This window comes from Rutidosis leptorrhynchoides, chromosome 4, assembly GCF_046630445.1.
Source record: "Rutidosis leptorrhynchoides isolate AG116_Rl617_1_P2 chromosome 4, CSIRO_AGI_Rlap_v1, whole genome shotgun sequence".
In the NCBI taxonomy this organism is placed as follows: Eukaryota; Viridiplantae; Streptophyta; class Magnoliopsida; order Asterales; family Asteraceae; genus Rutidosis; species Rutidosis leptorrhynchoides.
In genome coordinates, this window is record NC_092336.1 from 145,441,888 (window position 1) to 145,453,103 (window position 11,216).

Consider the following 11,216-nt stretch of genomic DNA (forward strand, 5'->3'; position numbering starts at 1 on the left):
GCAGGCCGTTTGGATTGCTGGTCAGCCTGAATTCCCTGGATCGTAACTTGATTTCTTGTCTTTCACTGTTTTCGCTCTAGAATCTTCGTTTTAGCTCCGATTCTCTTGATTCTTCTTGCACCGTCTTCGTAATTACTTGTTCTTCAATTCTAACCTACGAAGTGGGTATTTTTCTGACAAAGTTCGAATCTTTCTTGTTTTTGGGCCTTAATACCGGGGTGAAAACGTGACTTTTTAGCCGATATCAAATATCTCACACTTAGACTTTGCTTGTCCTCAAGCAAACTCTTATTTTAAAGAATCTTTTCGACGTTTCTTTTCTAATAGCCTAAGCGGTTTGCTTTTATTATAAGAGTAAAAAGATAAGGTGAGTCATCTATGTTAGGATTGAAATTATCTCTGCAAGCATGCGAGGAGGTTACATGACATAGGCTAGCTTTCACGGGTCACTCAAATCACTCAAGTGTTTTAGGGTTCCCTATAGATTTAAGAAATGAATACACTCATAGCCAGTCATGCTGCACCCATCGTCATAGGCTTGATAAAGACTCAAATCCTTACTGCTAACGCGAGAACGGTAGTAATCTCAGCTTTATGGGTTATTTGTCAATGATGGAAAGGAATTTTGGAGTGGTAGTGAAGTTGTTTTTGAAGGAGGAGATAAAGGGGTAATACAGTCTTTATACAAACTTTTATTCGGATAGATAGGAGTGCTGAAGTATTTTGAGAAGCACTTTTGAACTTTTCTTCTTTTGATAATCATTTTCGGTCGAGTTCTCTTCGGCTTTTCTCTTATTTAGTTCTGCTCCTTTTTTCAGAACTTCATCATTTTTTTATTTTTTATTTTTTTGGAGACTTCATCTCGAGAAACTTTTTAACGGTAAACTTTTTCAAGACCTTTGCCATGATACTTGAGAGGTTTATAACATCGGGTTTTCGGAAGGAATCTCATTTTCTGGATTTTTCGAGAAATAGTAAAGGTGATATGGATGTGGTGGTGAAGTAGAAGTAGTGGAGGTGTGGAAGGTTTATGTTTGACAAATAGGTAGCTATTTTGATTACAACCGAACCACGCTTTGCTGCTTGGAGATGTAGATCTAAAGCAAGTTCTGATTCTGAGCACAGACATCGGTACTCTCAACGGAAAATAGTGAAGCATTAAAGATGAATGCTGGTCTTATTTGGGGTGCCTCACCATAATTAATTTAGGTCGATAATGCCTTAGTCATGCAATGCTCTATTAGAGATTTCAATCTAACAAGATTTCCACCTTACTTAAGCATTATTTTTATTGACAAACGTTTTAGGTTTTCAAAAATACTCTTTCAAAAAGGATTTCTTTTTGCAAAAAAATTTGAAATTTGGCTTAAGGACTTGGAATCTTCGTAATGGTTTATTATGATATAGCATAAAAAGATACCAACATCCCATACTTAGACGAACATTGTCCTCAATGTTCCTAGTGTATCCCACACTTAGGAGTTTTAGTTGAAGATTTGGGAGTATTCGTCTATTGTTTTAATTGGGTGTTATCCCACACTTAGTGATAAGCTAGGATGCGGTATAGTTTGAATCTTGAGCTAGTAACGAAAAGAAAGAAATACCCCTAGCAGATGCGGCTGGTTTCCTTGCTTCTTTATTGGCTCACTTGTCATCCTTTATTCTTCTACTCTACTTTATTGCACGGGTTGCCTCCCGAGAAGCGCTTTTGTTTAAGGTCGTTGGCTCGACCGTAGTGATTCTTCAAAAAGCAAACATTCCTCGTTGATGGTTGTGATCTTAGACTTCTTGAGGGAATGTGAGTCTTGGTGGATAAGTTCTGAGAAAGTGCCAGACTAATAGTGGTAACAAGTCCGGTACTTCTCTTGAAGATCTTCTGAACGATAAGTAGTGCGCAGTTTCGGCTCTTGATAAGTCCTGAAGTCCGATGAGAATGTGATCCACAGCTCTGCTGGTTGACCCATGAATGTCAATCATGGAAGCAGTGCTGGTGTTGATGATTTCTCTGATGGGATGCTCATTTCGGAGGTCTTCAAACAATGTCAGAAACTGTATCTTTAGAATTTCGAAGTCTTCGGAATGGTGATCTCCACAGTAAGAGTCTGTAGCTTTGCACAGATTTACTAAAAGGCGAAGCTGAAAAGAAGTGAAGAGCAATCCTGATCTGAGCATTAATTTCACCGTCTTTGAGTATATCTCCCTACATCCAGCTTTAAATGTGAAACTAGGATCCGTGGATTCTTGGAAGATACGTGTTATCTGCTTAGTAACGTAGGTGGCAATGTTGACTCGGTCTGGTTCAAGATGAGAGAACGGATTGTTTCTCCTTGCTTCTTCCATAACAACATCTCGTAGCTCTTTAATAATCAGATCGGCGTGGTGATCAATGGTTACGTAAATTACTAGCCTCTCTGGTGTGCTTTCGAAATTATCTCTATCCAGAAGAGCGAAAAGACTGTGAATATCCTTGATCATTTGCAAATCAGAGTGATAAGTTGGGCGGCCGGTGGAAAGGTCCATATGCTTTCGGATGAGAGTCAGTAGTGCTCGTTTGTTTCGTGAGAACGGAAGTGCAGATCCGGCTAAGGCGTTATAAACCTTAGAGTAAATGATCTTCTGATCTCGACAGAATCTTGTTTCGAGAATAGTGCGAACCACTGAATTATGCTCTCGTTGCCTTTCTTCGTGATAGATATGATCGTGAAGAGAATTGATAAAGTCTTGAATGCTTTCTTCTAGGATTTCAACATCATTGTCTTTTCTTCTGAGATAGAGGTGGTGCTCTTCTCTGATAGCCATGATTCGTTCTGTTAAGCGTAGCGAAAAATCAATGGTTGACTTTCGGATGGCTTCGAGTATGTCTTCAAATTCATCGGTATCATTAATGAAGGTAATCATGTCTGCATGTGTGGATATAACCGGAATTCGATCTGAAGAAGAGTCCAGCTCCCCTTGATCTACTTCGGTCGGAGAGTGTGAGTTAGTCAGAATGTCTTCATGATGCTCTTCCTTGTCATCATCGGTATCTTGCTCTTCTGAGGATGTGTATAATGAACGGGTTTCTTCAGTATTCTGATTCTCAACTTTGATACTTACAGGATCAATTTCTATATCCTTAACCTCAGTCATGTCTTTCCTCTTCTTGAAGCGAATGATTAAACTGTGATCTGCCGTTTCAAGCCTCATTATTTCTTCATGACGCTCAGTGCTTGGAATGGGTGTTGTCGCAGTTTATTTTACGTCTTTCATTTCCTCTTCCTCTTCAGATTCCTCCTCTTCCTCTATTTCTTCGCTGGGATCCTCTTCTTCCATTTCTGGGTCATCTACAGACTGTGATTCGACACCTATCTCGATATCATTGGCTGGTGGTAATGACTCATCATCGGAAGTGATCCGTCTGGTGGAACTAGCAAACATCTCTGCCTGTCCAGAAAGATCGGTTGGTCGGTCAATTTTGAAGGTAACGCTCTCCCCATGTGATCGTAAGATCATGGTTTGATTGTACACATCAATGACAGTCCTAGCCGTATTCATAAAAGGTCTCCCTAACACTACTGGGGTGTGTAGGTCTTCCTTAATATCCATTACTACGAAATCCGTAGGATACAAGAATTTGTAGACTTTCACCAAGACGTTCTCAACTATGCCCTTAGGATATCGAATTGTATGATCGGCAAGTTGGATTGTCATTTTGGTTGGTGACAAGTCTCCTAACTCTAATCTCTTACAGAGAGAGTAGGGGATCAGGTTGATACTTGCTCCTAAATCTGCTAGCGCATGAATGGTTTCAGATTGGTAGATTGAACATGGGAAAACGAATCGACCCGTATCTCCTAGCTTAGGTGGTAGAGAGTTTCTGAGTAATGCAGATCATTCTTCACTCAGTGGAATTTTGTTAGAGTCTGGTATCCTCTCCTTTGTAAATAGAAGCCTTCGGATGTATCTCTTCTGGTTTGGAACTTTGGACATGGTATCTAGGAATCTGCCATCAAGTTTGAATGAATCAAGCTTAGATGGTTCTTCTTATAGCCTTCCAGGATAAGGTACGCGAACTGGAGTTTCAGGGGTCAGCTTCTGAGTATATGTTGATTTGTTCTTGAGCCTAGCTGACCTTCTCCATGGTTCTTCCTCTGGGATTACGGAATCCATTTGCTTTGCTTCTTCTATGTGGGGATTATGGATAGTATTACTTGGCAATCTTCCCTGCGGTCGGGTTTCAAGGCGTTGTGATAACTGTCCGAGCTGCGTTTCCAAACTTTTGAGCAGAGCCAATTGATTTCTCATTAGTATCTCCGTCTGATCTTGCCTGGTTGCAGTTCTCTGATTTAACTGTTGTTGTCCTTGGATGAACTGAGTTAACTGATCATCAGCTCCGAGAGTGGGGTTAGCTGCTTTTGTAATCTGGGTGGTAGGGGAATTCTCCTCAACTGGGGAACCAGTGAGTGAAAGTGGTTGATCGTAGGTCAATTGAGATTGTTGGGCTGGGTAAGGTGGATAGCGGTAGCGGAAAGGTTGATTGCTTCGCTGAAATTGATTAACCCTTGGTGGTTGATTGAATCCGGGATTTTGTGGACGAGCTGGGTATTGAACGTAACAGACCGAACTGTCAGGGTTTTCATACTCAACTTGATAGTCTTCAGTGGGTTGCGGGTTGGTACAATTAACACAATCCTTAGCTTGGTTAACCTGCTGCGGTTGCGTCTTCAATTCTCCGTGTTGCTTTGCAAGAGATTCCATCTTATCCGTGAGGGATTTGATGGCCTCCGTCTAATTGTTAAGTGCAGAGAGTGGGGCAGATGATGAAGTTGTTTCACCACTCTTCCAGTCATGATGATGCATCGTCATGTTCTCGAGCAATTCCCATGCTTCATCTGTGGTTTGATTCATCAGATTCCCTTGAGCTGCTGCATCAATCGTCGTCCTATGATTTACCGTAAGACCATTGTAGAAGGTACAGATTTGGGCTGACCGTTCTAGTTGGTGATTAGGGCATTTCTTCAGCAGGGTTTTGAAACGCTCCCATGCAGTGTAAAGAGATTCATCATAACTTTGTTTGAAGTTAATGATGTCATTCTTCAGTTTGGTTTGTTTAGAAGGAGGGAAATATTTGGTTAGGAATTTAGTCACCATCTCCGTCCATGACGTGATGGAATCTTTTTCCAGTCCTTCAAACCAAGTTTGAGCATGATGAGTGAGAGAATAGGGGAACAAGTATAGCCGGACTATATCTTGTCCTATCACTGGCTGTTTGTAGGAGTTCGAAAGAGATATGAATTTATCAAGGTGAGAATTAGGATTGTCATTCGGTAATCCATGAAACTGACAGCTATTCTGAATGAGCTGGATGATGTGATGTTTTAACTTGAACGAGTGTCCTTGAATCTCTGGAAATCTGATTGGTCCTCCTCGACCTTCAATCGAGGGTTTCGTGTTTTCTGCTAAAGTAACGCGTAACACCATTTGGTTTCTGATTCGTGCTTCCTTGCGTGCTTTAGAGATTATTGCGTCTGGATCAGGTACGAATAACAACGGCCCTGCTCTAGATCGGGTTTGGGTCATACACTAGGTATGCCTTTTTGTTTTTAATTTTTCGCAAATAAGCTAAAATTATAATAAGCCAAACTAATCTAATCTAATTCCAAGGTAATCTAATTTAATCTAAGGTAATCTAAGGTAATCTAATCTAATCTAATCTAAGGTAAAGAGGTGTAGGAGGGAGATTTCAAACTTTTTTATTTATTACTTATTCACTAGTCTCCATATCACTTTTACACACACTTCATTTTACTTCTTGATATGGCCGAAACGGACGGTTTTTATTTGCGCGGTGTCGTTAGGCCGCGGCTCGCCAGGATCAGCCACTCGTGGGAGAGGATACTTGTTTTAAATTTATATTTAGCGGGGCCTAAATCTTACTACTCCTTATAAGTAAGGGAAGTATGACCTAGAGTCGTATTTTAGAGATATCAGTAACATCGAACCTATATTGTAACCTAAGATAGTTAGGGAGTAGTGAATATTTATTTTGGGATTTTCTAATTTATAAGATAGATAAAGTAAATGCGATAAAATTTGTAATTCAGATAAGGTTAAAGTAAGTGCATACTATGACTTCATCAGTTATTCTGCCGAGATTATGGAATGCTGGCTCATGAATAGGCAGAGACCCTGTATTCATTACACTGGTCCTAAACGCCCCTGTCATAAGACATGTCACTGGGTACTGCGTTAGGCTTGAAGATTCTGAATAGACAGCAACGTCCCTTACCCCCGACGCCCGTGCAGTCTGACTATAGGCATACACGTTCAGACGGCTCATCCAATTGAGCGACTCAGTTGGGTGACGTATTAACATTCCAAAATGGTCTAAACTTTCTTAAGCATAATAGAATACATGGTGTACCATATCCGAGAGACGTGATGTGCTTCAATGCTTTCGTTAATGATTGGTAAGAGATAGTTAGACCCTTAAAAAGAGTTCAACCATAAAGAACACCATGGCCAAGTCAAGATGACTTCCATGAACACGTTCGGTTATCCTAATGGTCCAATCCTTTATGTGTCTAAACAAACAGTTCCTTAATTAACTAAGAATCCCTCAAGCGGGGTGCAATGCTTGAGACCGCGTTATGGTGCAGTGTACTGGTCAACACTAACCGTGTTCCATGGCCTTACTTAGCAGAGGTACAGCTTACAACAACTGATGTGCTTCAGCGTGCACGTATGAAGTTTATATGCTTGGTGACTACACTAGCATGGTCTAGGACCGACAATGTACTAGGGGTCTAGTTAGATGTTTCACTACGAAAGAGTCCTCAGTCGGAATCCAAAGCTTGATAGACTTACTACAACCGGTGTGCCTCGGTCGATCTTACGTTGTATCCGATAGACTTCTCTTACCAAGGGGTGACACAGATAGTGTACTCTAAATCGAGGTTCGCGACTTCCCAATAACATAGCCTATAACTACGTTCTATTAGTTGGAAAAGCGATTGAGTTTAAAGCATAATCGGAAAGCATTTCAACAGCATACACAAACCATAATATTATTTCGGCATTATAACTGCTTACATCATAGCATACACTAAAGATAACTACTCGCTAATCATGGCAATAATATCATAAAACATTATATAAGATAAAGGATAGAAGTACCAGTAGATTAAACGAGTTCTGAATACAATCTTCAGCGTTCGCCTCCGGTTACTTAATTTCCCGCTCGGAGGTGAGAAGGCCTTGAAAGTATGACTAATATTGTACATGAGAGAGAAAGAAGTGAATTGAAGTGTGTGTTGGAATGAATGACAAAGACCCTTTAAATAGACTTGAAAATTGCCAAATACGCCTAGCAGGCCGTTTGGCAGGCCGTATGGCAGGCCGTATTTGGCAGGCCGTATGCAAGGCAGGCCGTTTGGTGGCTCGTGTGGTGGATCGTCTATGGCAGGCCGTTTCCATACTGGCAGGCCGTATGGCAGGCCGTTTGGATTGCTGGTCAGCCTGAATTCCCTGGATCATAACTTGATTTCTTGTCTTTCACCGTTTTCGCTCTAGAATCTTCGTATTAGCTCCGTTTCTCTTGATTCATTTTGCACTATCTTCGTAATTACTTGTTCTTTAATTCTAACCAATGAAGTGGGTATTTTGCCGACAAAGTTCGAATCTTTCTTGTTTTTGGGCCTTAATACCGGGGTGAAAACGTGACTTTTTAGCCGATATCACTTCTCATTTTCTCTCATCTTTTATCTCTACTTTGTAAGTAACAAGCTTGCTTTTCTTTCTTTTTTTCTTCACCAAAACCGAACCACATCATCATTCTTTTACTTGTGCTTGTTTGTTGTTCAATTACTTGTAGTTGTTTGTTGTTGTTAAAGATCAAGTTCTCTAATTTGTATCTTCATGTAATCTTGGTTACTTTCATCTTTTGTTTGATGAAGAACCAAGAACAATATCTAAACCTTCTAGTTTATGGTTCTACACTTAATATTTTAAAGATTTAAAGTTCATGAGTTTAAAATCATACTTGTGTTCATGATTGTAAACTTAAAGTTTACTTTCTTAAGGATCAAAGCCTTGGCTTGAATCTTTCTAAGTATGAACAACCATGAACTTATTACTTGTAGATTAGTTTATTTCTTCATGTTATGTATTTAAATTCATGATTTGTTGTTTGTTGGTCAAGTGTTACTAGTTAATCTTGATCTCATATTTCTTGAAACTAAAGTTAACTTTATAAGTTCAAGAACATGGAAGTATAACTTTCTAGTTATAACTTCATACACTTGTGTTGGATCTAAGTTTCTATAGCTTATGGTCTTCTAATTATGTTGTAAATAATAGCTTACAAGCTTACATACATTTTTCAAGTTGAAAATCTAAGTTTCATAACTTATGGTTTCATTAAAGTGTAGATCCAAGTTTTGTAACTTAGGATCTAACTTAAGAACACTAGATCTAGACTTTCTTGTCTAGGATCTTTAAGATCTAGCTAAGATCTAAGTTCTACAACTTAAGATCTTGATTATTTAGTTTACTTTCAAGTTTGTAGCTTAATATTACTAGTAGAACTCATGTATGTGTCAGATCTAAGATCTTGATGTAACTTTGGTTCATCGAACAACATACAACTCTTAAGTGAGTTGCGCTACATATGTTAGACTTACACTAGTGTTATGATGGTCAAACCTTGGTTAATATGATGCAAACCCATCAACGAGTTGTACAATTGAAGCTATACGCATCAAGGATGAGAACCGTGATGAGCATCAAGCACCAAGAACCCACCAGAACACCCTTACTTACTGTTTCTGGAACTGATCAGACTACCTGGGCTACTGGAAAATTGATTTTCAGTTAGTTCGGTTCGATTAAATGATTTTCTGTTTAGACCTCGTCTTAATCCGAGTTACGGTTTAGGATCTATGGCCTCCCGAAAGTCACTACACCCTATTAACGTTGCGCTGAAATTTTTGACCTACTCGCACTTAAACCGTCACCACGGTCAAACGAAGATGAGTTTGGTTCTGGAAATTGGTCAGCCTCTAGGGGACTCATATACGGAGCCATGGCCACTGGTCTAACCTCATTTCAGTTTGTATAGAGGTCGTGACGACTGAACGAATTCAGAATTTATTTCAAACGCTAGTCTTGACTTAAAACTTACTTTACACTTTTTGTTTAATGATGAATGATGATGATACTTAAGACCTAATTTACATCCATTTAAATCTTTGGGAACGATTTACTGACTTAGTAACTTTTGACTTTGGTTGAGGACCTTCCGGACCAAACTACTTGCTTACTATTCTCGCGTATAGACTTTTACTACTTTCCACTGTGAGTTATAGCATCCATTTTTACTTTAACTATTTTGGGAAATAAGAATACATGCGCATTTTACGTTTTACATACTAGGCACGAGTACTTAAACTTTATATATGTGTGGGTTATACAACGGCATAAACTTTCCCCTTAGCTCGGTAACGTTTAGTCATTGGTCTTTGAACCGGTGAACGCGAATCTTAGATATGGATCCATTGGGTTTGACATCCCCACTCGGGCTAGTAGCGCTAGCATTTAACGGGTGTTTAATACTTCATAAACTTACGCACTCATCAAGTGTACTTTTAGGGGGGTGTTATTTACGTTAAGTTAGTTACCAAGTGCCCACGATTATACATATACTTTTCATACTGTTTTGAAACACTGAAATCTTGTGGCCTACCTTACATTACTGTTATACTTAAACTATAGCTCACCAACCTTTATGTTGACATTTTTAAGCATGTTTTTCTCAGGTGCTTAAGGTTTGCTTGCTTCCGCTGTACTAGTCATGCTTTGTAGACACCCGCTGCGCTTATTAGAGATGTCATCGCATGAAACGTTTAATTTGCATTCAAACAACGTTATTTTTGAAACACTGTATTTGTAATGACCTATGGGTCACATACTATTATTTTTGCTTGCTATTCGTAGAAGCATACTTTCGGATGTTAAACATTTGACGTTGGTTAAAACGTCACCTTTTATCATGAATGCAAACTTATTTCGACACAGCATATAGTGTTTGACCTTGTAATGATCCTGTTGTTGATGAATCATACACGATGGTTTTATACGGGGCATCACACAGTTGTTCGTGATTCACAGGGTAAAGTTCAATGAATAGTTAACGTATGAATTCATCTTAATGTAAAATATCGATTTAATTACTTCTCGGGATCCAACATTTAAGTTATTCACACTCCACGTTCTTACTTTCATATTAAATAAAAATGAAAACTCAATTAGTTATCTTATCAAAGTAGCGAGGAAAATATTATAAAACCTGAATTGAGATTCAAACAGGACTCTCCACTAACCCTTGTCTGATTTCCGTTAATTGACACATTTGTTCTTACTTGTAAATCACTTTGCCATTTTCCGAATATCGTTAAAAAGAATAGATTTCTCAAATCGCAGTGGACCTCACAACAGAGATCTTAATCATATCAAAATGTATCTGATATTTCAATCATTTTATGTTATCTTTTAATTTCGTCCATAAATATATTAAACATATATCGAAACAAATACGTTCATGTAAAGTATTATACACCTGATACATTGTTAACATTTTTAATTAATATAACTATATATTGTATATATATATATATATATATATATATACATATCTATACACATAAATGTTCGTGAATCGTCGTGCACAGTCAAAGGGTAAATGATTACATGAATATAGTTTCAAATTTTTTTTGAGACTCAACATTACAGACTTTGCTTATCGTGTCGAAAACATATAAATATCAAGTTTTAAATTTGGTCGAAAATTTCCAGGTTGTCACATTACCTTACCGTTAAAGAAATTTCGTCCCGAAATTTGATTGGGATGGTCATGGCTGACAATAAATATGTTTTCATGATGCATACGAGCTAAAAATTAGAGTTTTATCATCATTGAGTAATATAGATAAAACAATTCATTTATGTGAAGAGTACGAGTGAAGCTATCACAAAAGTATGAAAATGAGTAAATGAATATCTGTCATATCTTTTGACGTAGATAGGATTGATTTCCAGAGTTCAAGGGATTTGGAGAAAATCTTCGTAATAAGATTTGATTCTTCGGATATCAAGGAAATTAGGATCCGCTTTTAATGTGATCATCCATTTTGATTGCTCTGTCGGATATTTTACTATAAATCCACCTTCTTCGTCTTCTT

At 38.4% G+C, this 11,216-nt stretch overlaps 1 non-coding gene across 1 annotated transcript; it reads left to right on the forward strand.

Moving 5' to 3' along the window:
- Window positions 1–4,975: 4,975 nt before the first annotated feature.
- Window positions 4,976–5,082, forward strand: LOC139845777 (small nucleolar RNA R71). The gene has a single exon (XR_011758535.1). It is a non-coding gene; the product is annotated as a small nucleolar RNA R71 (small nucleolar RNA).
- The last annotated feature ends 6,134 nt before the right edge of the window (window positions 5,083–11,216 follow it).